The 26,182-nt window shown below is 34.8% G+C and overlaps 1 long non-coding RNA gene across 1 annotated transcript in view; it reads left to right on the top strand.

Moving 5' to 3' along the window:
* Positions 1 to 25,276, top strand: part of LOC123661551 — a 28,107-nt gene extending 2,831 nt beyond the window's left edge. Inside the window, exons 2-4 of the long non-coding RNA XR_006744354.1 lie at positions 9,151 to 9,156; positions 22,805 to 22,817; positions 25,266 to 25,276. This is a non-coding gene — a long non-coding RNA (uncharacterized LOC123661551). The remainder of the gene's footprint in view (positions 1 to 9,150; positions 9,157 to 22,804; positions 22,818 to 25,265) is intronic.
* Positions 25,277 to 26,182: the final 906 nt, after the last annotated feature.

Here is a 26,182-nt window from a genome sequence, read left to right as displayed (position 1 = left end):
GACTGGTAAACGTATATAATATTTGATAATAAATATCTTATCGCAGAAATGTTTAATTCAGACATTCTATAGAACGCTAATTACGTTGGGTGCAGCCGGAGGATCCAAAAAAATGCAAATTAAATTTAAAATTAATTTATTAACTGTTCTACAAAAAGAAACTATGACTAAATTAAATTAGTGCCAATTGGTCGATGTTTGTACCAAGGGTGTCGCTTCCACATTTCAGGCTTGAAAGGAAATCTTCGATTGACGTCAATCATTGACGTCGATGCTGCTTGTAGTTGCTGCGCTTGTAAAACGTGGAGCATAAGTAGGTCGTAGGTGCTGCAATAGGCAAGCAGGCTGATGCAGCGATCTACTGGCTATGTGTAACACGCTTAGGAAATGAATGAAAATATTTTGTTTTAAATTTCATTCCTGGACGTGTTAGGTATTTTATAAAATATCGATAGACTCACGTTTACCAGTAACATATGCATAATATATAAATAAATATTAGATATAAATATACCCAGATTGGAGACGGAAACCGAACCTACAGCATTACAGGGGACAGCTATTTAAGTGAAGACAAACTCACGCTTGTACCCTAAATTTGTTTGTAATTAGTTGAATAAACCTAATTTAAATAATTAAAAAATAGATACTTCTATTCTATAAATTTATACCACAAAGTTTTCAGGGTTGTGTGTCCGGAAATACACACAACAGAAACACAAACGTCCAGACCACGAGCAACAATATACATCTGTTTGTCTGGCCTACAGCCGGTTATTCAACATCGCTAATTCGTTAACTACGGTCGTCACGTCCTTCTTATGTAGTATTCATTATCAAATTTATATCACACTCTGATCCTTAATATATCTGCGCATAGAATTTACATTAGAATTTATTGTTATAGTGAATCACAATCAAAACGATTTTTGAAGTAGGCTTCTAAAGCTTTTATGAATCGCCACATTTCGGAGAATACGTCCTACTGAGAATTACCGGTAAGAACTGTTTTAAAAGTTTTCAATACATTGCTCTGTCATTATAAATATAACTATATGTCAGCCATAAAAGCCAGCGTTACTTAATCCACATATATTTAACTTCGCCGTCTAGTAAATCAATTAAGCAATTCATCATCAAACACAGATAATCCCTAAATGGAAAGTCATTTTTTTAAACTTTTAGTGGGAAACGAATTCAGACAAACAATTACTCAGATTTTTTTTTAATTGAAATTGTTCTTATACCGATAAATGAGGCTTAAAGGGGATAGGGGGCGAGGGGTGATGGGGGTCAGAAGTAATTGATCTTAAAGACGGATGTGATTTCTGACGTGAATTGCCTCTTGAGATATTCAAGCAACGGCGAGCGCCCTCGGGCGGAGTTTTGGCAAACTAACTAACTGTATCAAACAAGAATAGTTTCTGTGACGGCTTATCAAAGTTCCGCAACAGTTCCACTTCAACAGAACGTCTCTTACGACTTAGAATATAATGTACATCCATAACTGTGCATCAATATTATACTAAAAGAGCTACTTCAGCTTAATACAGTCCACTGCTGGACATAGGTTCCATAAGTTCCACAAGACTCATGTGTTTTGCCCATAGTCACCACGCTGGGCAGGCGGGTTGGTGACCACAGGGCTGGCTTCGTCGTACCGAAGACGCTGCTGCCCTCTTCGGTCTGTGTTTTTCAAAGCCAGCAGTTGGATAGTTAGCCCGCCATCAGTCGGCTTTTTTAAGTTTCAAGGTGGTAGTGGAACTGTGTTATCCCTTAGTCGCCTCTTACGACACCTACGGGAAGAGAGGGGGTAGCTATATTCTTTACTGCCGTAACCACACAGCATAAATAAAGCAATATTAAAAGAGTAACGGTGGAATTGGTTGTCGATTGTTCTCAGCAGAATCAATATTTTGAAATATCGGTGATAACTTCACATAAACCACAATATATTTTTTTTCAATTAATACTATGTTAGATTATAATTTGCAAAATAACGATTCAAATGATCTTTTGCAGTCTACTTTACGCTTCAGCCTGTAATATCCCACTACTGGCCATAGGCCGCACAAGGACTGCACAAACACCCAAACCACGGCAAACACCTGTTTGGTCAATACAAATGATTGTCATGTGCGGGGATCGAACCTGCAACCGCCAGCGCAACAGGTACAATCCATGGCTGTAACCGTTGCGCCAACGCGGTGTTGTAGTCTACTTGCATTAAGAGATTTTTATTGCGACCTTTGATTATGGATACAAATATGACGTTAATATTTTTTAATATCATATCAAAAATCGACCGTTCCAGCGGGATCGAACCTGCATCTCCCACTTACCGTGTCGGAACTTTGGCCAATTAATCTATGGAACGATGTACCCGTTTGATCATAATTTTCGTTATGATGATGTTATTCGGTTCTAAGCGACCGTGGCGCCGTCTATAATGAGTTTTTTTACAGAAACGTGGAACTATTCAAACTTTCATATTGCAATGCAAATCTTTGACAGGATAATGACAGCATGGTATTTTTGATTCGTACGATTTTGTTTTTGTATTACCCACACATTAGGGAATTCTAAACATTTTCATTTTAACCCGCGACCGCCAGCTCAAGAGCCGGTGCTGTGACCTCTGTGCCAACGCGTCGTCTGACCGCTGAACATGAAAAATATTTCTATAAGTTTAAAATTATTAATGCCATTTAAATGTTTTGCAATATTAAGAAATATCGATTACCGATATACTTACCTGTTTTAGAATAAATCCCTATCATACATATAATTATGTACAGGACAGTTAACGATGCCCCGCATCGCGTTGTACTATAAATTATAATAATATCTGTTATATGAAAAAACGGTATTTTCACCCATTTTTTCATAAACTATGACAGTAAACGGCTTCATATCTCCCGTACGAAGGTAGACCGATGTTATTAAAGACACTGTGAATATAACGGCGGAATAACTTAGAACATTTTTCGCACAAAAATATGTTATAACTTACACACTGTTGACACAAGTGAAAGGCATAAAACACATCTACTAAATATTATTTTTTAGCTATATAAACATATATAATAATACGCAGTAGTTGGAGTTCATGTCTGAATATATATTATGACATTAAAGTACTACTCATATTTGGCTATTTCTTTGTATATATATATGTATCTTAGTAACGATAATAAACTTGATGCCTTGCCCTTGTATGTACCTTATATCAAGTGTAAACAGGACACTGGTATATTTTGGAATTGACTTTTTAAATAGATGCTTGAACATAAACGGAGTTCTTATTGAATATCTATTGCGATAGACATTCTCAAGAGAACGATATTTGGACCGCCGATCTATTAAGTTTGCCCGTACAGGCTGAATGAGGATTGCGAAAAACCGAGACGTCTGGCGCTAACGTGGGCTACTGATATATATGTAAATACCGACTACTGCGGGTAGTACGAAATATGTTTGTTAATGAGGGTAACTTAGTTCCACATTAAATGTTAAATAGCAACAAGTCCTTTCTTCTTCTATATTTCGATATTATTAAATACTTACGTGCTGTGTGGCTACGGCACTAAAGAATTTAGCCACCCCCTCTCTTCCCGTGGGTGTCGTAAGAGGCGACTAAGGGATAACACAGTTCCGCTACCACCTTGGAACTTAAAAAGCCGACCGATGGCGGGATAACCATCCAACTGCTGGCTTTGAAATAAACAGGCCGAAGACGGGCAGCAGCATCTTCGGTGCGACATAGCCAGTACTGCGGTCACCAACCCGCTTGCCCAGCGTGGTGACTATGGGCAAAACACATGAGTTCACGTTATTTTTGGCGTAAACTTGTGGAGGCCTATGTCCAGCAGTGGACGGTATAGGCTGTAATGATGATGATGATGAAATACTTACATATTTATCAACTACGATAGGCAGAAAGTTAGAAGTGAAGTGATGTCGCTCGAAAATTATTTCTCATTTCGATCCCTCTTCACTATTCCATTTTTAATAACTATTTTTATACTATATTTATACTTAACATTATATGTATCATTTGTGTCAAAAAATCGTATCTGAACAACGGCTGTCACCGGGTGTTTATCTTTGCAAGTCTCGTTGTTGTCACAGACACATGATAGGGATCGTTGCTCTTGGTAACGTGTACAGTTTATAAACGACACCCTATGAAAGTCAATCTAACACTGTTTATTTAGATAATTGTAAGTATATATAGGCAACTTAAATCTCAAAATTACTTGGATATACTTACATTACTTTAAGAACTTAGTTATTAAGGTTAAATAATAAAGGCTTTTTTATGCTTTACAGTTTTTTTGGTGGTTTAATTTTTTGTTAAAGGTTTTTTTTTAATTTGTGCTGGTGTGGCTTTTATTACTAATAATTAAATCATTAATTTTTTAATAATTTTTAAAATAGCTACCTACCTTATCAATTTATCGTCATCAATCATGACCACTCTTAAGAGTGAACGGCTAAGAAGAGACTTACCTTATAGTCTAGTCGACAAGTTGAAAATGGTCGAAGATAGAGATCCTGCTCTTAAAATTTTGCGCGATAGCTTATTGGATCCGAATTGACGCCTAGAAAAATGTGCCAAAAGCGTGTATTAGCACGTCAGTCGATAATATGAGTCACTCTGTCAAAACAACCTTGACGCCTCCATGTGCCAATATTCAATATAAAAACTTTATACAATTACGCACGCCGTGCTTTCTTGCTCATTCTAGTAGTAAAAAAAACTTCTATGCATGTATGAACTTTGGAAATAAATTGTTAAGTTTATGCTTTTACTAGCTGACCCCGCAAACGTTGTTTTCCCATACATGTTATAAACCCCCTAAACTCCCCCTCCCCGTATAACTTAGGGGGATGAAAAATAGATGTTGTTCGATTCTCAGGCCTACCCGATATGCACACAAAATTTCACGAAAATCGGTCAAGCCATTTCGGAGGACTTTAACTACAAACACCGCGACACGAGAATTTTATATATTAGATTTCACCACTTCTATGTATTACTTGCAGTCCTAAAACACAGGCTTCGAGCCTAGCTCAGTCACCAGTCTACCATCTTAATACATATATAATAACGCGTCACGTTGCTTATTAACCGACTTCCAAAAAAGGAGGAGGTTCTCAATCCAACTGTATTTTTTTATGTATGTTACTTCAGAACTTTTGACTGGGTGGACCGATTTCGACAAAATTTTTTAATTGAAAGGTGGTGTGCTTCATTTGGTTCCACTTAAATTTATTTGAGATCTAACAACAACTTTTGCGCTATATCTAATAATGCGTTTTTACTTGACAATTTTTTCATCGACCTACGTTGTATTTATAACGCATTACTTTTTAGTGAATGTATTGATTTTGATGATTTTGAATTTAATCGAAAGCTGATGTTTATCATGTGGTCACGTTTAAATTTCATCAAGATCTGATTACAACTTTTGGAGTAATCTTTGATAACGCGTATTTACTTGACTATTTTTTCGTCGACCTACGTTGTATTTACTTGTCGATGTAATTGAAGTCAGTTTTTTTAACCGACTTCCAAAAAAGGAGGAGGTTCTCAATTCGACTGTTTTTTTTTTATTTTTTTTTATGTATGTTACATCAGAACTTTTGACTGAGTGGAGCGATTTCAACAAATTTTCTTTTAATCGAAAGGTGGTGTGTGCCAATTGGTCCCATTTAAATTTATTTGAGATCTAACAACTACTTTTCGAGCTGACGGGTGATGGGATCCCAGAGAAATCGAGGGAAACTCTCGAAAATCCGCAATAACCTTTTACTGGGTGTAAAGATTTTGATGATTTTTAATTTAATCGAAAGCCGATGTTTATCATATGGTCACTATTAAATTTCATCGAGATCTGATTACAACTTTCGGAGTAATCTTTGATAATGCGTATTTACTTGACATTTTTTTTTGTCTAATTACGTTGTATTACTTGTCGATATAATTGAAGTCGGTTTTTCTTCGTTTGCCAGCAAACACAATTATTTAATATATGTAACTATTATATTTAAGACAAAAAACACGGCGATACGAAGTCAGGTCAGTTAATGACATAATTATATAATTATACTAGCGATCCGCCCCGGCTTCGCACGGGTGCAATGCTGATACTAAATATACTACAGAATGTCTTTATTCATAGTGTGAAGCTAGCTTATAGCATGGTTCTTAACATAATAACAACAACATTCAAATATGCGTCGTTAGATTACACGTTGTTACAGAATGCGTTGAAGAAATAAAGGTTCACTGCTCGTTCCCCGTAGGTGATAGCGTGATAATTTGTAGCCTATATGTTGAGCCGACTTCTTAATAATATTCGTGCCAAATTTGAAGTATATCCATGCGGTACTTTTTGAGTTTATCCCGGATATAGACAAACAGACAAACAGACAAAAATTCTAAAAACTATATTTCTGGCTTCGGTATCGATTGTAGATCACACCTCAAGTATTCTTTTAAAAAAATTTTCAATTTCAATGTACAGTTTTGACTTTCCTACCGTTTTATTATATGTATAGATAGATACCTGTATTCGTTTAAGTGAATGACCGTGAATAAAATATATATACACAATATATATGATAAAATATATAAACACCTAAATCAAGCGGTTTTTATTTTCATTATTATAAACGATATATTTCTAGTAATTGTATTCGTTCTCAAAGAAAATAAAAATGACTTCAGTATATTTCGACCAGTATAGTACATTACACATTATTATAACTCAAAAATTACTAGTCAGGTCACGTTCGAATTTCCACAGCCAGGACAACACGACAAGCACTAGGATTCCCCTCCTTTGTTTGATATACAAAACGTAAAATATTCCATTTCATAGTACTAATATTATAACGTATTTTACAGGTAAAACTATTTCGTACATTTTACAAATTACGCTAACGAGCCATCCGTTACTCGGTCTCGAATTCACTTGAATTTGATATGCAAACTCAGCTAAATGTGAATTTTATATTTAAATAATTTTTAATTAGTGGCGAGAGGTATGTTCACGTTAATTTCTGAACTAACTAATGTAAATTAACGCAATATTACTGACGGAATATAAAACGGATATCCAACGTAAACGATACTACGGGTGTCACAAGACTGTCTTTATTCGAGGCTATGCTGGTGAATGCGTGATGAAAGCGTTATGAAAAGTGCGATCGGGCGAGGCGAACGGAAGTTGAGAGGGAGATATACGCTGGTGAAGATAGAAAGAGAGAGAGTTACGTTTCCTACATTACTGTAGGAGCTAAAAAAGTTTTACTTCCATTGTGTGGTATAAAGCACACTTGTTTTTGTTAATATTCTTATCTTTGAAGTCTCCTTCAAGAATCCCCTAAAAAAGATTATAATTGCATTTATAATTATTGCTATACTTTATACTTTAAATTATAATAAATTAAATAAAGAAATATAATTAAAACCGACTTGTGAAAATAGCACGCGCTTAAAACGTTGTAAAATGACTGTTTTATTTTTATTTTTTAACTTATTTAAAATATAGTTACGTTTAAAGTATTTTAATGAGACTTTTAACGAGTTCTTTACAAATTATAATGCGTGAATTATAGGGAATTCACAACGTTAAAACTAACAACCACTTGTTGGAGTTGTGACAAACATGCTTCAAGGTTTTGTCGCGTAATTCAATTGTGAGTCAGCGAGTGCCTCTTAGCAGTAATGTTATTAATATTTTTAAACCTATTATTATAATGTAATATTATAGTACTGGAAATTTAATACTCAGCTCAGCTCATACTTTACCTCAGCTGTACAAAAACGAGAAGAAATCTTTCTTTTAGAGAAGAGCAGATAAAATAAAATGAAAAAAAGAAGATGAAAATAAATTAGAAGCAGATAAAATACAAAATACATTTATTTTAACACCAGATATTTTATGGATTGGATATAACCTCTTAACGAATCAGGTCAAACCATTTAAACTGCATATTTTTGTCTAATTTATTGTTGAGAAATAACATAGCTGTTTTTAGAAAATAATTTAAAACAAAGAAGTAAGAAAAATTATAAACAGAAATAGTTATACAAAAAAAAATTATGAATTCATAATAATATGTACATAATAAAATCTACGCCGCAGAATTCATAGCGTAGCACTTGTAGCGGATCACGCGTAGCAGATATACACTACGCTACGAGCGCGCTACGGCGTACTAATAAAATATCATGTAGACTAAGGGCCTGTTTTACCGGGTGTGGATAAATTTATCCTACAAATAATTTACGAATAGACTAACAGCAGGAGGTAGAATAGGCCATTAGGATCGGCTTCACTTCAATTAATAAACTAAAACTATGAGATTAGTACAGTATAGGATAATAATATATAAGAAACTTTTACCGCTTGGATATTGTTATCCGTCATTAGCATAATCTACAACTAGTGAATCAAACCAAGCGCTAACTCTTAGCCCTCGAGCAGTCAAGTGCAGTGTGCGGTTGCTCTCACACTAAATGCAAGTTTAAAAACAAACTGTTCCGGTCTTAGTTCAAAAGCCATACAAATAGAGAATATGACCGAGTTTTAGACGCCGTCCTGAATTACTGTATTACTTATTCAGCTTTGTGTAAAGTGCTCCCACTGTATATATAACTTAGAACAAGAGTGGGATTTTGAACAAAGCGTTTTTATTTCGAACTTTTAGTATAATATTTCTTTTGATTTAATTTCTGTTGTATCTCAGAAAAAAATTGGAGATATGTCTATTCACCAAACCACAGAAGAGCAACGGAATAAATTTAATAAATGGGTTAAATAACGCCCCTACTTTTACAACATCAAACATTTACAGGCAGCCATTTTTAGTACAGCTTAGCAAATAACAATAAAAAAATATTTTGCTTGTTTTAATTACAATATAAGGAATAACAAAATGTAAATCATTTTATAATATCATATCAAAAATCGACCGCTCCAGCGGGGATCGAACCTGCATCTCCGACTGACCGTGTCGGTGCTCTAGCCAATTAAGCTATGGAACGATGTACCCACTAGATCGAAAATTTTTGATATAATGATTTTATATTCGGTCTAAGCGACCGTAGCGCCGTCTATAGTGAGTTTTTTACAGAAACCCGTAACTATTCAAAGTTTCATATTACAATGAAAATCTTTGACAGGAGACGACGCCATGCTATTTTTAATTTGTACGATTTTATTTTGGTGTTATCCACACATTAGGAAATTCTAATTTTGATTATGATTGATTTTATAGTGTTATCGAGTTATATCTAAGAATGCGTTTTTAATTGACGCTTTTTTCGTCGACCTACGTTATATTATACCCTATAACTTTCTACTGGATGTACCGATTTTGATAATTCTTTTTTTGTTGGAAAGGATATCCCTAGTTTATTGCCATGATAAGGAAACCAGGATCTGATGATGGGGTCCAAGAGAAATCGACGGAAACTCTCGAAAATCCGCAATAACTTTTTACTGGGTGTATCGATTTTGATAATTTTTAATTTAATCGAAAGCTGATGTTTATCATGTGGTCACATATAAATTTTATCGAGATCTGATAACTACTCTTTGAGTAATCTTTGATAACGCGTAGTTACTTGACTATTTTTTCGTCGATCTACGTTGTATTACTCTTCGATGTAATTGAAGTCGGTTTTTTTTTCGTTTGCGAGCAAACACAATTATTAAAAGAAAAATTAAAAATAGCGTTACTTAATGACGTTAACTGTATTCATCATTATCATCATTACAGCCTATACAGTCCACTGCTGGACATAGGCCTCCACAAGTTTACGCCAAAAATAACGTGAACTCATGTGTTTTGCCCATAGTCACCACGCTGGGCAGGCGGGTTGGTGACCGCAGGGCTGGCTTTGCCGCACCGAAGACGCTGCTGCCCGTCTTCGGCCTGTGTATTTCAAAGACAGCAGTAGTTAACTGTATTATTCTTTTATAACCTGTATTTAAGAAATCTTAGAAAGTTAATTTTACCGGTTTAATTTGTCAATTAAAATATTACATAATCTTAGTTTAAGGTTTAACTGTTGTGTGTTAATCGTACAAAATGTTTCTACCAGATATACCTATAAGTATGTAATCTATATAAATAAAAATGAATGTTGCTAAGCGCATAACTCGAGAATGACTGGACAACTTCCTTTAATTTATTTTTTTATATGTTCCTTAAGTTCCACGGAAGCTTTTAATAACGAAAAAAAAAAAAAAAAAACAATAAAGTCAATAAGTAGCTCGAAAAACGTTACATTTATTTTACTACTAGCGACCCGCCCCGACTTCGCATGGGTGCAAATCTGATCATCACTTCAGCCTATCGCAGCCCACTGCTGGATATAGGCCTATATGGCTGGATACAAGTTCGTACCTAAAATGGAATATACTGTCATTGTGTGTTGCCCATAGTCACCACGCTGGGCAGGCGGGTTGGTGACCGCAGGGCTGACTTTGTCACACCGAAGACGCTGCCCGTCTTCGGCCTGTGTATTTCAAAGCCAGCAGTTAGACGGTTATCCCGCTATCAGTAAGCTTTTTAAGTCCCAAGTTGGTAGTGGTATCCCTTAATCGTCTCTTACGACACCCACGGGAAGAGAGGGGGTGGCTATATTCTTAATGCCGTAACCACAGAGCTATTGCAGCAATAGCAATGCTGATACTTGATATAAAGTAAATATTTTCAATTTAAGCGTAAAAAATGTGTTTATTTACGACATCACATTAGAAACCTCTAAAACTATCAATGTTTATCTACTCTATTATGTCTTATACATATAAATCTTCCTCTGGAAGATTTAAGCATACAGACAGCAGGAAGCGACCTTATTTTATACTACACTAGCGATCCGCTCCGGTTTCGCACGGGTATAAAATATAATTATGGCCTATGTCATTCACTGAAAAAAATGATTGAAATCGATCCAGTAGTTTTGATCTATTCATTACTGCCCGTGGCCCGCACGCGTTAACTTTAGAGTAAAAAGCCGTCCGGAACCGCCAAAAACGCTACTTACCGCAATTTTTAAATCTGTAATATCTTCGAAAATGTTCATTTAAATCATATGCTGTAAAGTGCCATATAGATCTATATTAAATCAACAATGTATTTAAGGTATTTAATTAGATAAGGATTAATGCTGTATTGGTTAAAATCGCTTCGAAAATTAGCCATTATTTGTCGTGAAAAGTAAATAACAAAAAAATGTTATTGTGGGATATCCATAGACATATACCATAACGGAGTTTTCTGTAGACCTTTTCAATTCGTACAATACTTAGTACATTATTTTGATAAATCTCGTAGGGTTCAGCCTGCGTTTGAAATGTAAGCGGAAAAAAATTATTATTTACGACATTACATTAGAAACCTCAAAAATAAGAGTATTTCTCCACTATTTAATGGATGTTATTATACATATAAACCTTCCTCTTTAATTACTCTATCTATTAAAAAAACCGCATCAAAATCCGTTGCGTAGTTTTAAAGATTTAAGCATACATAGGGACATAGGGACATAGGGACAGAGAAAGCGACTGTCCGGGCAGCTAGCGATATATATATTTATAAACTTAAGGAATGATGACTCTTGTATCATATATACATGTAATTTTTTATGTGGTTCATATAATAAAGAAATAAATTCAATTCATTAATCATTTATTTTAATCATTCATTAAATCATTCCTGTCAAGTACCGTCAAACAAAGAAGATAGTATTCGAAGATCTCTTGATAAATTAATTAAAAAGTTTTAGTTTATTCGCGGCAAAGTGTTAGTGATTGATTTTCATTTCATTGTGAACTTATTTGTGAACGAAGTATAAGTTAGTGCTAGAAAAACTACGTATAAAAGTTGATAAAAAGGAACATTTTATATACATTTTAAAACTTTTTCTTTGTGTACCGCCGTATCGTGAACATCTGATTTGCGCTCGGTCCAGCAAGCGAGTTTCGCCTTTGGGCGATACACGGAGGGATAATAATCAACTGCGCTCGCCTTAACGTTCCGTCGCGTCACCACTGCGTCACTGGGCAAAGATTAGAGCTCGCCAGACGTGGCATCTACACGTTTGCCTCCGAGAGGACGACTTCACTTTTGCAGCGCTACTTATTATTTGTTTTCGTTTTTACTTTTTATTTTAATATAAAAAAGGAGAAATGATCTGCTTTGCTTGTAACACCAGAGTTGATAAGGGTGAAAAATTGTCTTGTATGGCCTGTAAAGGTAATTACCACTATGCTTGTTTGAATATATCTGCATCCGTATATAACGCAAATCTACGTAACATCCAGGGAAAATGGAAATGCCCGTCTTGTTCTAATATAACAAGTCGTAATAGAAGTGGTAGAGGGGATGAGACTCCGACGAGGTCATGCCTTAATACTGAGTTCCTCGACGTAGATATGTCCTGCGACGATTTGTCTGAGCAGACTGGCCAACATTATCCAGTAACCGAAAAAAGTAATATTTCAACTAATGATGACAATAAATTTGACATCTTACGGGAAATAAGAGCCCTTAGAGCTGAATTGTCGTCAATTAAAAATGATATCCACCAAGTGACAACTGGAATAGCGAACCTCAACGACAAATTCTGCGAGATGGAGACCAGGTTTTCAGCAATAGAGGACCGACTGACGGTAACTGAAAATAAGATATCTTTAGACTCAAAGCTCCAAGTTGATCTGAATATTGCCAAAGATACAATAACCTCGCTTCAAGAGCAAAATAATAAAAACGACCAGTTCGCACGGATGAACAACCTCGAAATCTCAGGTATACCCATCACATCCGGCGAGAACCTTCATACCATACTGCACACTATCGGTAGTAAAGTTGGAATTCAAATCGACGACCGCGACGTGGATGCCATTCGGAGGGTGAGGCGATTTGAGGTGAGCGATACTTCCGTCAGCAAGACTCCGACCAAAAACTCTAGGCCATCCGCTATTGTAGTTAAGTTCACACGTCGCATTTGTAAGGATAAACTCTTGGCAGCAGTTCGTGCTAGGCGGGGACTTACAACCGTTGACGTCGGCATCTCTGGACCTGCTAACAACATTTACGTATCCGACCACCTGACCCCTCAGAATAAACTTCTTTTGAGACGTGCCCGCCAAGTGAAATCAGACCTTCAGTATTCCTGAGTTTGGATTAGAGACTGTAAAATATTAATGCGAAAAAACGATCATTCTAAAGTAATAGTAATTTCAAGCCAATCAGACCTCTCTAAATTGAAGTGACTCTTTGAGCTGCAAGTATCTATATATTATTTCTCGAGAAAGGAATTGTTACCACTTGTACCATTTCTATATCTTTGTATTATCTTTTTTTTGAGGCAACAAAGTATCTCTTATATTTGCAGTAGCTTTACCATTGTAAATAATGTTGAAAACATATTTAAAATTAATCCTTATTGCTTGCGAGGAGCGGATACCGTATATGAGTATATATCAGACTCAAATATTCATTATTTAAAGGGATGGTGGCTTTTAAATCACTGCTAGGTTACTACCAAAATGTTAGGGGCTTACGGACTAAGTCGTACGAGTTCTTAAGTCAAGTCGCTCAGGTTGACTACGATTTCTTATTTATCACCGAAAGCTGGTTAACATCAGATTTCTATGACAGAGAATTTTTTGATGCTAGATATGCTATATTTCGTTGTGACCGATCACACGTTGAGAGTGGCACGACGCGTGGCGGTGGTGTTATTGTGGCTATTCGCAATGAACTGCAACCATTGCTTCGTAATTGGCCGGGACCATCGCCTGCTTGTTGTGAGTACATTTGGATATCCATACCATTGTGTAACAATCATGAAAAATATCTTAACATGGCTTGCGTCTATATACCACATGGTCCTGGTTATCGTGCCGCTCTAACCGACTTTTTTGAAAAGACTAGTCATATAATAAACGACCATCCAGATGATTTATTCTTGATAACGGGTGACTTTAATATTTCTGATGCCATTTGGATTGATTGTGACGCATCGTCGAACAAAAAACTACTAAATAAAAATAATAATTACGCAGTTGAATTATTGAATGACTTCTTAAATTTTACTGGACTTACTCAATCGAATGGTGTACTTAATGCAAAAAAACGTATTTTAGATTTAGTCATGAGTAATTTTAATTGTAAAACTTCAGCCGCCATCGAATATTTACTACCTGAAGATGCACACCATAAAGCTATAGAATTAGATTTCGCGATTAATTTAACACCCCCTTTGAAATCAGTACCTTCTTACACTTTTAATTTTCCTGCTGGTGATTTTGACTCTATTAACACACAACTAAAAAATATTGATTGGCATACACTGTTCGATTCGTCTGACGTAGAAACTTGTGTAAAGATTTTTTATGACATTTTAGATGATTTAATTACTAAATTTGTTCCTCGTAAATTAATAAACAAATCGTGTTCCTTTCCAATGTGGCACAACAAACCTCTTAGAAAACTTTTAAACGAAAAAAAAAAAATATCACAAAAAATGGAAAATTTATAAAAATCCACTTGATTATGAAAGTTTTAAAATTTTAAGGAAACGTGCCAAATCTATGCAAATTAAATGTTTTACAGATTATGTTAGTTATGCAGAAAATAAAATTAAATCACATCCTAACTTCTTCTGGTCATATATAAAAACAATAAAAGCCTCTAAGGGTCTGCCACGGACTATGACTTACAAGGGAGTAACGACGTCAGATGAACAGCGGATATGCGATTTTTTTAATGAACATTTCTATTCCGTTTTTGAGAAGCCATTGGGTAATTCAACTGTATGCCTAGATACAACTAAAAACACAGTCATTGAAATAAGCTCACTTGATATTACCCAAGATCTAGTGTATAAAGAGTTGAAAAATGTAGATGTTAGTAAAGGTGCTGGTCCTGACCGTGTGCATCCTTTACTTATCAGTAAATGCTCCAGCGGACTAACTCTCCCAATTACTCTTATTTTTAAGAGATCTTTGAGCGAGGGTTGCTTTCCATCTGTATGGAAAAATGCTTGGATAACACCAATACCAAAAGGCAGTATAACACAAGATATTGTCAATTACCGTCCTATATCTAAGTTGTGTCAATTTGGTAAAATACTTGAAAAGATCATAGCTGCTAAGATGTTCAATGCAGTTCGACGAGTGCTTTCAATAGATCAGCATGGTTTTTGCAGGGGTCGTGGCGTTGAAAGTAATTTATTATCATTTACTGAAATGGTAACTGAAGCCATGGATCGAAATCTTCAGGTTGATGCCATTTACACTGATTTTGCTAAAGCGTTTGATAAAATCTGTCACAATACTTTGCTTTCAAAGCTTTTCTATCTCGGAATCCACGGAGATTTGTTCCGTTGGATATCTTCTTATATAAGAAATCGTAGTCAGGCTGTTGTAATATCGGGTCATCGTTCTCGGTATAAGGATATACCCTCTGGAGTTCCACAGGGTTCGCATTTGGGTCCGCTGTTATTTACCTTATATATTAATGATCTTTCTGACTCAATCAGTAACTCTAGGATCTTTTACAGGAAGATCTCAATAGTTTCGTTGATTATTGCCATAATAATAATCTCTTCCTTAACATAAACAAGTGCTTTGCAATAACATACACTCGTAAAAAAAATCCCATCCATAAAAATTATAAGTTATGCGATAATGTTTTGTCAAAAGTTAATGAAATCCGGGATCTTGGCGTTATTTTAGATTCTAAATTAAGTTACATATCTCATATTGAAAATATTTTAAATAAGGCATATAAATTTTTAGGTTTCATTTTGCGTGTGGGTAAACCATTTAAAAGTGCTTTCACCTATAAGATTCTATATAACAGCTATGTCCGTAGTCGTTTAGAATTTGCTAGCTGCGTCTGGAATCCTTATCAAAAAGTACATGTAGAGAAAATAGAGAGATTGCAAAAGAAATTTCTTAAGTCGTTAGAGTATAGAGTTGGCAATAATTATATAGACTATAGCAGTTCTTTAAAAGTACACAACTTGTCAGACCTTGCTGAAAGGCGAGACTGTAACGATGCAATTTATCTATTTAAGATTCTGAATAATATGGTTGATGCCCCTTTTCTGCTTTCTAATATCTACTTCCGCATTCCTCGCAGGCAAGAAAGAAGTGTCCGCAAAAAGGATTTGTTTACAATACCTAAAAGTAGGGCACGCTACACCGCCAATAGTTTCATACGACGTACATGTAAATTGTATAATGATAGATTAAGTGATATAGATATATTTGGTATGAGTAAAAAAATCTTTAAAAGAGATCTAATTAGAGTATTGAATTAATAAAATATTTTCTTCTTTTAAAAGTGTAACAATCTAGCTGTACAAGTTTCATATTATATTATATTTTATTTTATTTTCATTTTGTATGGTATTTCAGGGAGCTATAGGTTTAAAATTATTATCATAAATGTATTTTTATTATATTGTATGCAACTGTTTGTTCCTAAATAAAAAAAAAAAAAAAAAAAAAAAAAAAAAAAAAATAAATAAAAACCAGGACTAAACTCCGTTATATTAAAAAAGAGAAAAAAATATTATATAACTTGAATCCACGTCATAAATAACTGTACTGATTATATTCCACTCAAAGTGTTAACTAAAACAGAATTACTATCGAACTACTTTGCATTTGTTGAATTCGCTCAGTTCATGGACTCTAGGGGAAATCATATATATTTATTAGATATTTATTCACATATATTTATTAGTAAATTGACAATTCTGTTTCATGACGATAAACACTAATGATAAAATATGACATCTATAAATTGGAGCGAGAAGCAAAAACTTTGTACCCCTTTTAAGGAAAATTGCGCGGACGGAGGGATAAGAAATTTTGCACACTTATAGTATATATAGAGAAGAAGTGCAGATTGCTAATATATTTTTGAAGTAAAATTTCTTTAGGCGCATGAGGGTAAAATTTTTTACGGATAAAACGTCACGAAGATGTGCAACGTTTTTTAATTATCCTCTCGTATGATACCGCGTACTTCGTCCGGTACAGGCGTCACCCGCCTCGTGTCCCGCTTCACCTTAGTTTTCAATTAGTTTTTAATTATTTAGTTATTTATTTATTTTCGGTTAATTTGCCAAAGTAGTTTCACTTCTGACACGTGTCCTTTGTACGCACACACTTTTTTATTTTTAATTATGCATAAAAATACATTTAATCAATAAAAGAAACATTACACTCACTACCATGTCTTTGACACGCATACGCACTTTTTTTAAATGTTCAAAATTATAAATTAAATTAATTATGATCGAGTTTCGACCATTGGTTGACCTCTAGTTAGACTAAATTTTACCACACCAGTTTTTTTAAAGAGTAACCGCGGAGTTCTTACCTTTACGTCTTTGCGGAATATAAACTCCGAGTCGGTGTTAGCTCCACTTTTAACTATAATCAAGTAATAAAAACAAACATAATTTTATTTTGTAAAATAACGATTGAAAGCTATTGAGCTTTTGAAGCCTATTTGAATAAAGTAATTTATTATTTTGATACAATAAGACGCGCCCATGAATACTAGTTTTAGTGTTATTCAGTAAATTGTGAGCCATGGGCGTTTATCTGCGGAGCTCGTAACTCATTGGAGGCAAATATTTAATATTTGCTCAGACGGCGCTCCTCTGTACGTGGTTATGCAGTAATACAATTTTCTTTTCACAATATTATTCTTGTAAATGAGGGTATGAAAATCGTTCTGATGTAGTGGCCTAAGTTGTATAAATCTACCGTCGGTTCGGTTCAAGGTTCGGTTTACGTCTTAGCACACTACTTGGAGATTAGGTCAGTCTGCAGAAGTCAATTTACGGGCGAGTCGAACTCTTACCTTTAGTTAACAACAGAACATTTCATAATTGAGAAGTTTATAAATACAATTTTAACTAATATTTTAATAAGTCTATCGAACTAAGATTGTATATATTAATCGTAAGATACGTGAGTGGATGGGAATAATAAAGTTATTAGGAATCAGGAAACGCATGAAAGAGCGATAGAATTAATTAGACGCTCTCAATAAGTCATTAGGACGGAGAGATAGGGATTTGATTTAGTTTACGTATACGGTATTAATGGGTACTGTTATGGGGAAAAGTATTTTCTTAATATATGTAATACTGGCGATCTCTGTCCGTCCGTTTTTACAGGATAAGTAATCACCAATATATTATGTATTAAAACCTTCTTTAGAATACGCTGCATCTTATGCTATTAGTATTATTCCGATCAGTTCAATAGTTTTTACAGTGTAACTAAACACTAAAAACCGGTTATCTATTTATTAGTATATAAGGTTTGAAGAGTACCTTTTTTTTGACATAGGTAACCTAAATAAATAAACCATCGCTTCACACTCAACGCCCCCCAGTAGGATTTTCTCCTCTGTCAGGGAAACACACACAATACACAAGCACAAACACACACAATACACAAGCACAAACACTCAGAATACAACATACTACTAATACGGACTACGTACAAGTTGTACGAATAAAAAATTAATAAAGATGTCGCACACTCAACAGCCACTAGTCGCTCCAATACATACTATACATACATATATATATATATATTGGAAGTCTAAAAAGTATTCAGATTTTTTTCACATGCATAAAAATAAGTTTTTTTTATAAATAATCTTTGTTCCTGATTGTACATTCCCATCTATAGTAGATATATAAATAAATAGGATATTAAGTTCCTTAGTCACAATAAGATAACATACGAAATTGGTGTCTGCTTCATAGATATTAACGTATATTTTCGTTTACCCTAAATACATTTTATTCGATTCTTTTATGTGGATATCTCTGCAGGCCGTGTCTCATTATGTTAATGCAGATAAGTTTTTGAGTTTTTCGAGAGTTGGACGTGATACGGCTTGAATGCAGATCTGCTCTGTGAAGTGTTTTAATTATGCTGATAAAATTGTATACTCGTATTAATTTTATGCAAAATTTCTGATCTCGTGAAAATATAGGCATTATAAATAGCCTATGTGATATTCTGGGCATCCAGCTGTCTAAGTATCAAGTATAATAACAATCCGTTTAGTAGAATTAATGAAACCTATGTTGTACCGATACAATCTAGAAATCTTCGTGCAGTCCTTGTGGCTCTCCCCACCGTGCCTCGGAGAGCATGTTAAGCCGTCGGTCCCGGTTTTTATCATGTACGCCTGATAGGGTTCGTTACTCATAGTAGGGAATATATCCGCTAACCCGCATTGGATCAGCGTGGTGGATTAAGCTCTGATCCTTTTCCTACATGGGGAAAGAGGCCTATGCCCAGTAGTGGGATATTACAGGCTGAAGCGTAATCTAGAAACGTCCCAATACTATTGCGACTAAGCGTAATCTAGAAACGTCCCAATATTATTGCAAGGGTCTCATCTATTGTTTCTCATCTTCTATTGAAGAAGGATTGGCGCAAAATCTACAAATACGAACTACATAATTAAAAGAATTATTCAAAAGAGGTACCTATATGATAAAGTTGTTAGTAATTAATAATTATGACATATTCATTATTAATATTGACATATTCTTACTAGAACAAAAGACTTTCAAGAATATCTTTTCAATTTTTTTTTAAAGAAACCCTTGAGTAAATAAAATGAAATAATAAAATTGGTTTACATCAAATGAAATTGTTCTATATAATAAATATAAAAAATAATGAATTGATAAACTCAATTTTTCTAAAGTCTATTAAGTATTAAAAAATATTTTAGTTAGCTCAGCAACAATGCCATACAAAGGACGGCCTTATTTCTTACTTCTACTTAACAAATGATATACGAATAAAAATACCTTACTCTGTTTCTTTGTAATACTATTAATATCTTCGCAGTTGTGGGCAATAAATTTCAGACAAAGACAAAACTTCGGAACGGAATAAATAAAGGGCCTTCAGTGTGTCTGGACGTAGACTATTACATCTATGATAATAAATTTATCATAAATTCATGTATACAGAGAAAATTTATAAAGGACCAGCTGTGGTCCGCGGTTTCACACGGCTTAATTTAAGGAAAAAGATAGCTATATAGCTTTTCTCGAACTCAATCTGCTGTGTTTTTACGGCAGTAAAGAATATAGCCACCCCCTTTCTTCCCGTGGGTATCATAAGACGCGACTAACATACCACTACCATCTTGGAACTTAAAAAGCCAACCGATGGTGGGATAACAATCCAACTGCTGGTTTTGAAATACACAGGCAAAAGACGGGCAGCAGCGTCTTCGGTGCGACAAAGCCAGTGCTACGAATACCAATCCCCGCCCAGCGTTGTGACTTTGGGCAAAACACATGAGTTCACGCCATTTTTGGTGCGAACTTGGGGAGACCTATGTCCAGCAGTAGACTGCGACGGGCTAAAATAAAATTCGAACCGTCTTGAAAACAGCTTGAAGAGGCTAGCTGGTAGTGTCTTGATGGCTAAAGTGACTGAGTACTGACTGTAATAGACTGATGATGGTAAACATGTCTAATGATAATACGTAAATCTAATCTAATAAGGGTGACAAAGGAACGATCTTCTCAATTTCCTATCCCATCTGACGCCCAGGGTGCAATTTGTTCACACGCGTTTAACTGAGGTAGGGCACAGCAGGAATTTCCTGCTCAAAATATGGAGCAGCCCGACTGGGGTAGTACCTCGACCTTACAGGAGATCACAGCTAAATAATACTGTTTTCAAGCAGTATTGTGTTCCTGTTGGTGAGTAAGGTGACCAGAGCTCCTGGGGGGATTGGGGATTGAGTCGGCAACGCGCTTGCGATGCTTCTGGTGTTGCAGGTGTCTATAAGCTACGGTAATCGCTTACCATCAGGTGAGCCGTACGCTTGTTTGCCGACCTAGTGACATAAAAAAAAAAAACGCTATCAGTACTTTTCATGGACAACCCGTCAGTTATTTAGTCCAAAATCATCTTTTCCTGTTAATTGAAATATTGGATAATTGGATCTAAATTAATCAACGATATTTATAATACTCTTTATAGTACTTTTACTTACTTGCTGAGGCTTCGGTTTCCTACTTATTAATCTTTCATTCGTAGTTAGCGCGACTTTGATAGGTTTCATTTCGCTTCAATCCGCTTTTTTTAACTGCGAAGATTCTTGCCGATTCTTCTCTGCAGAATCTACATTCCGAATCGGTGGTAGCTTTACTTTAAAAAAAAATAATAATCATTTTTAAATTTTCAATTTTTAAAATGACGATTCGAAAGTGCTCACGGGGCCTATTTTGATTTTCGAACAGAACTTGTTTGAAAAAAAAATTCTTTTTTGAAATTAGATTGTTTGATCCATTTGTGCTTATTACTTGATGTGAATCGTTCAACTTAATTTTTCAGTATTTACAACGCATTATTAATCTGGCATCTTTTTTATTTAACTGCGATATCAGAATCGATATTATAACCTAAATATGGAACCTACTTACCATGACGTAAAATTAATTATTATATTATTAATTATAAAATTACCATCCCTTACTACACCTAAACGGAAGGATGCCAGTTTAGCACTTTGGATGTATTTGAGTTTGGATGACAATGCATGCTGCTATATGATACAGCTGTGTGACGTCATTTTAAATCCAACATGGCAAAACATTCAAGATGGCAGACTAGTTATTTTTAATGCACTCCTACTTTGTTACTCTCGGAAGCCATTAATCTGAACAATTCAAATAAAAGTACGGCTACTAATATTACTTTATGAAATCTTTCCTAACATTGTTTGTTCGTTCGTAGTGACTCGCGGCCTCTCGATCCTTTGTCACACTTCTTTTCGTAATGGGAATGAAATGAAGCTTCCCGCCACTTTGAGCGTTACGTCAAAGCAAGTAAAGAACTACAAATACTAGAACAACTTGGTTTATTACTTGGTACTTGGTTATACTGTAACAGTTGAATTTAACTACAAAAAAAAAATATAGATTATATATTATTATGTAGTTTTAGAGTCTAAGTTTTCAAGATTAAACATTTCTGATTTGCGGAGCTTTCGACACACACGATTGTCGTTTTACGCGACGTCGCCGAAATATTAGGAGTTACAAAATGGCAATTGCGTTGTCTCTTAGAATTAAAAATATTGCATGTAGCATTTATAATGAGAAAATAATCTGTTTACAATTTTTCTATAGTTTTTATCATAAGCTGTATTATTTTATAATTTCATTGTTAACCTTTTTATTCACGTAATTTAACAACCACTACTTATATAAGACACAGTTCAAAACATGACTGAAATGTGAAATCCTAAAATAATGTATGTTCTACGTCATTGAGTAAATTACCATGCGTATAGTTTTAAATCATTCACTAATCACATCGAAAGCACTGAATATCCGCTGATACGCCAGTGTCACCCGTGGCCGCGCATTAGGCGCTAACAAACGGTAATTGATTGTTTTAGTCTGATTTAATTAAACATAATAATCCCATATTTGTATAAATCCCTACTGATTTTATTAAATGTTGCTGTCAATGTGTTATTTAGGAGTATCATGGAATGGTTTTTTGATTGAAATATTGGGTCTCATTTTATTTTTACCCGACTGCCAAGGAAGGGTTATGTTTTTCACGCGTATCTTGTATGTATGTATATTTGTATGTAATATTCTTTACTACCTCATTTTTCCAGAACCACTGAACGGATTTACATAATTGAGGTATCGTTAGGTTCGTCTTAGCTGCCCAAGTGTTCTTAGATAGGTGACATTAAAAAAAAATCAAACATGGCGGCTGCGCGAAGCCATTGTAGTTAATGAAAAAAAATATTTTTTCTCGAATACTACAATATGGGTATCAAATTGAAGGGCACAATACAAGGATTTTAAAAAGGTATATCATGATTATTATTATTACCGTAATACTAATAAAGAAATACAATATTAAAGTTTAAAAAATGTGGACTTTGCTCTTTCCCACGCCTATGCCATGCCAAACTCGCCTCCTATTCGACGATCAACTTCGGGGTGTAGCCTTTCTAATAAAATACAATGGTTCAAAAAAAAATTAAAATTACAAATAAAAATTAATAAATGTCACACCAATTTACAATTACATTAATAAAATCAATAACAAATACATAATACCAAATACAAACAAATAATTTTAATAATAATTTCATTATATTAAAACTAATAGTTGTTGACTTAAGCAGTCACCTATTTGCTAAAGGTCAGGCTTACGTTGCTTTGAGCAGAGTGAGATCTTTCTCCGGGCTTGCTATCAGTTCTCTTGCCAGCCAGCAGGGGCCAGTTTCGTTCAGTTTCGTAGCGGCATGCGCACGAGTAAGCCGTGTTTTTATAACGCAGAATGTTATCGCAGTCCTTTGTTTACTCGGTCGATGCAACTATTTTTTTGCGCCTCGCCTCAGCGAGCGAGGTCTGACCCGTCCTACGGGCCGCCATGCAAATTGCTTACTTATTCGTAAGGCATTATGAATGAAAATGAGAATAACAATATGAATGTGGAGGACGTTGTTATTATGAACAAGACGAGCAACGATATAATAAACGAAAAAATGTTAGCGACGGAGACAGGGGCGTATTACCAAGATGAAGACGGCGAACAAATGGAAAGATCATTTAAAAGAGTAAGAAATGAGAGTGAAAGTGAATGGATTACAGTTGAAAGAAAGGGAAAAAAATTGAAAGAAAGTGAAACAATTCAAATATATATATCACACACGGAAGCTATGCCAAAACAGTTTGCTTTTGCTAAAATTTTAAAAGAAAATAGTATTCAAGATATTATTAGAGTAAAATATATTAATCCATACAAAGTAAGAGTAGATCTTATCAATGAAGTTAGTGCGGATAAGTTAGAGCATTGCCAAGTACTCTTAAATAAGGGATGGCGAATGCAAAGGTCGATGGAGAGAAGTTTGTCGTATGGTATTATAAAATATGTTGATTTGGATTTAACAGATGAAATGATTTTGAATAATATATCATGCAATGAGCCAGCCAAATTAATTGCTGTAAGTCGTCTGAATAAGAGAGGTCCAACAGAGGATAAACGCTGGATACCTAGCGAAGCCGTAAGACTATGTTTTAAAGGTGCGTATATTCCACCATTTGTATTTGTAGAAGGCCTAAGAATAAAAGTCGAACGTTACATATTTCCAGTGACCCAGTGTGCACAGTGTTGGAAGTTTGGTCACATTACAAAAAGATGCCTATCAAAAAAAGTTATTTGTCCAAAATGTGGCAATAATCACCCTAATTGTGAAACTACTTCATTCAGGTGTGTGAACTGTAAAGGGAACCATATGGCGCTTTCCAAAACATGTTCCCACTATTTGAAGGAGAAAAAATTGAGAGAGATCATGAGTGAGTTTAATTGCACCTATCGGAAGGCCTTAACTATTTATGTTGCCCCCTCACAAGAAGATAGTGAAGAGATGAACTTTGAACACTCAAAACAACAGGAATTACCCCAAAACCTACCCCTAAGCACTGATATACCATTGCCTTGTGCTCAAAGTACGCCTACTCCTGCATTTTCATTCGCAGAAGCATTAAAATCTAAAGGACATAAATCGAAGCCAACAAGAAAACTTACAAATGATCACAAACAACAACAGCAACGCAAACGTCACGATTTCGATTACACTTCTCAATGTGAAATAGTTTCAGACAACGAAGAACTTCTTACGAACCAGGACTTCAGAAACTCAGAATCTGAACCAAATAGATCAAGGAACGTTTCTTTCGGTGAGCTCATTTCTCGTGTCAAGGATATGTTGTTTATAAGAGATGTCACAATGCCAGACAAAATAAGAACGATAATTAAGTTGTGTATTGAGTGGTTAATTTTATTAGTTGTTGATAACGTTGCGGACTGGCCGTTGTTGAAATGTATTTTAGATTATTTTAAAGATGGATAACACGATTAAATTGGTTAAGCTAAATATAATCCAGTGGAATGCCCAAAGCCTCCGGCCCAAATTGCTATCATTTGAAAATTTACTAATACAGGAGAAAATTCATATTGCTATTGTTAGTGAATCGTGGTTAGTTCCTGAAAGTACACTCAAAATTAAAGGCTATAATATTGCGCGCCAAGATCGTGCTGACGGATATGGAGGTGTCGCAATTTTTACTCACAGGTCTATTAAATCTCAAATATGTGTTATTAATACGTCTAACCCAGGAATAGAAGTTGCACACATTAGGGTTTTTAACTGTGATAAAATTGAAAACGTAATTTCTCTATATTGTTCCCCTTCTGTTAATACTTCCCAGGCTGATTGGAATTCTGTGTTTAATATATCGAAAATGAAAACCTTAATATTAGGCGATTTTAATGGTCACCATACAACATGGTCAACCAAATCTGATCAAAGAGGCATTCAAATATTTGATGCAGCACTAGACAGTAATTTCGTAAGTCTTAATAACCTGGAAGCAACCCGAATAAAATTAGTTAACGGTACCTTACAATCAACTTCTCCGGATGTATCTTTTATCTCTTCAGATGTTGCGTTAAATTTTAAATGGAATGTCTTAAATGAAACTTTAGGTAGCGACCATCGTTTTATTAAAATATCCACGATTATTAAAGCAATTTTTAATAACACTAAACGTAGAATCTATAAAAATGCGGACTGGCAGTCATATAGAAATATGTTAGAAAACCTTTTTTCAAATTTTATGATCAGAGATAATTTACAACATTCTTACGACGCTTTTATTGACCTTTTGAACCTAGCAGCTAATTCGTATATTCCATATATAAAGACTAATAATAACCCTAGTACAAAATTCATTCCGAGACATTATTGGGATGTGACACTTTCAAAATCTGTAGCAGAACGTCGTCTGGCTCTTTCGAAATTTCGTAAAAATCCAACCCCAGAAAACCTAAAAGTTCTTCAACAAAATATTGCTTGCACTCAGAGATTAATGCGCCGATGCCTTAATAAATCGTGGAACTATTTTTGTTCTTCTTTAGATGAAACGTCTACTCAAAATGAAGTTTATTGTAAGATGCGTTGGTTTAAAGGAATATCTAATGATAAAAGGTTTATTAGTAGTAATTTGGCAACAGAACTGCTAAGCTCTTTAACT

The sequence above is a fragment of the Melitaea cinxia genome, chromosome 17 (genome assembly GCF_905220565.1).
Source record: "Melitaea cinxia chromosome 17, ilMelCinx1.1, whole genome shotgun sequence".
Classification (NCBI taxonomy): domain Eukaryota; kingdom Metazoa; phylum Arthropoda; class Insecta; order Lepidoptera; family Nymphalidae; genus Melitaea; species Melitaea cinxia.
Note: the sequence above shows the minus strand (reverse complement) of the source record. Positions and strands in the feature narration are given on the sequence as shown.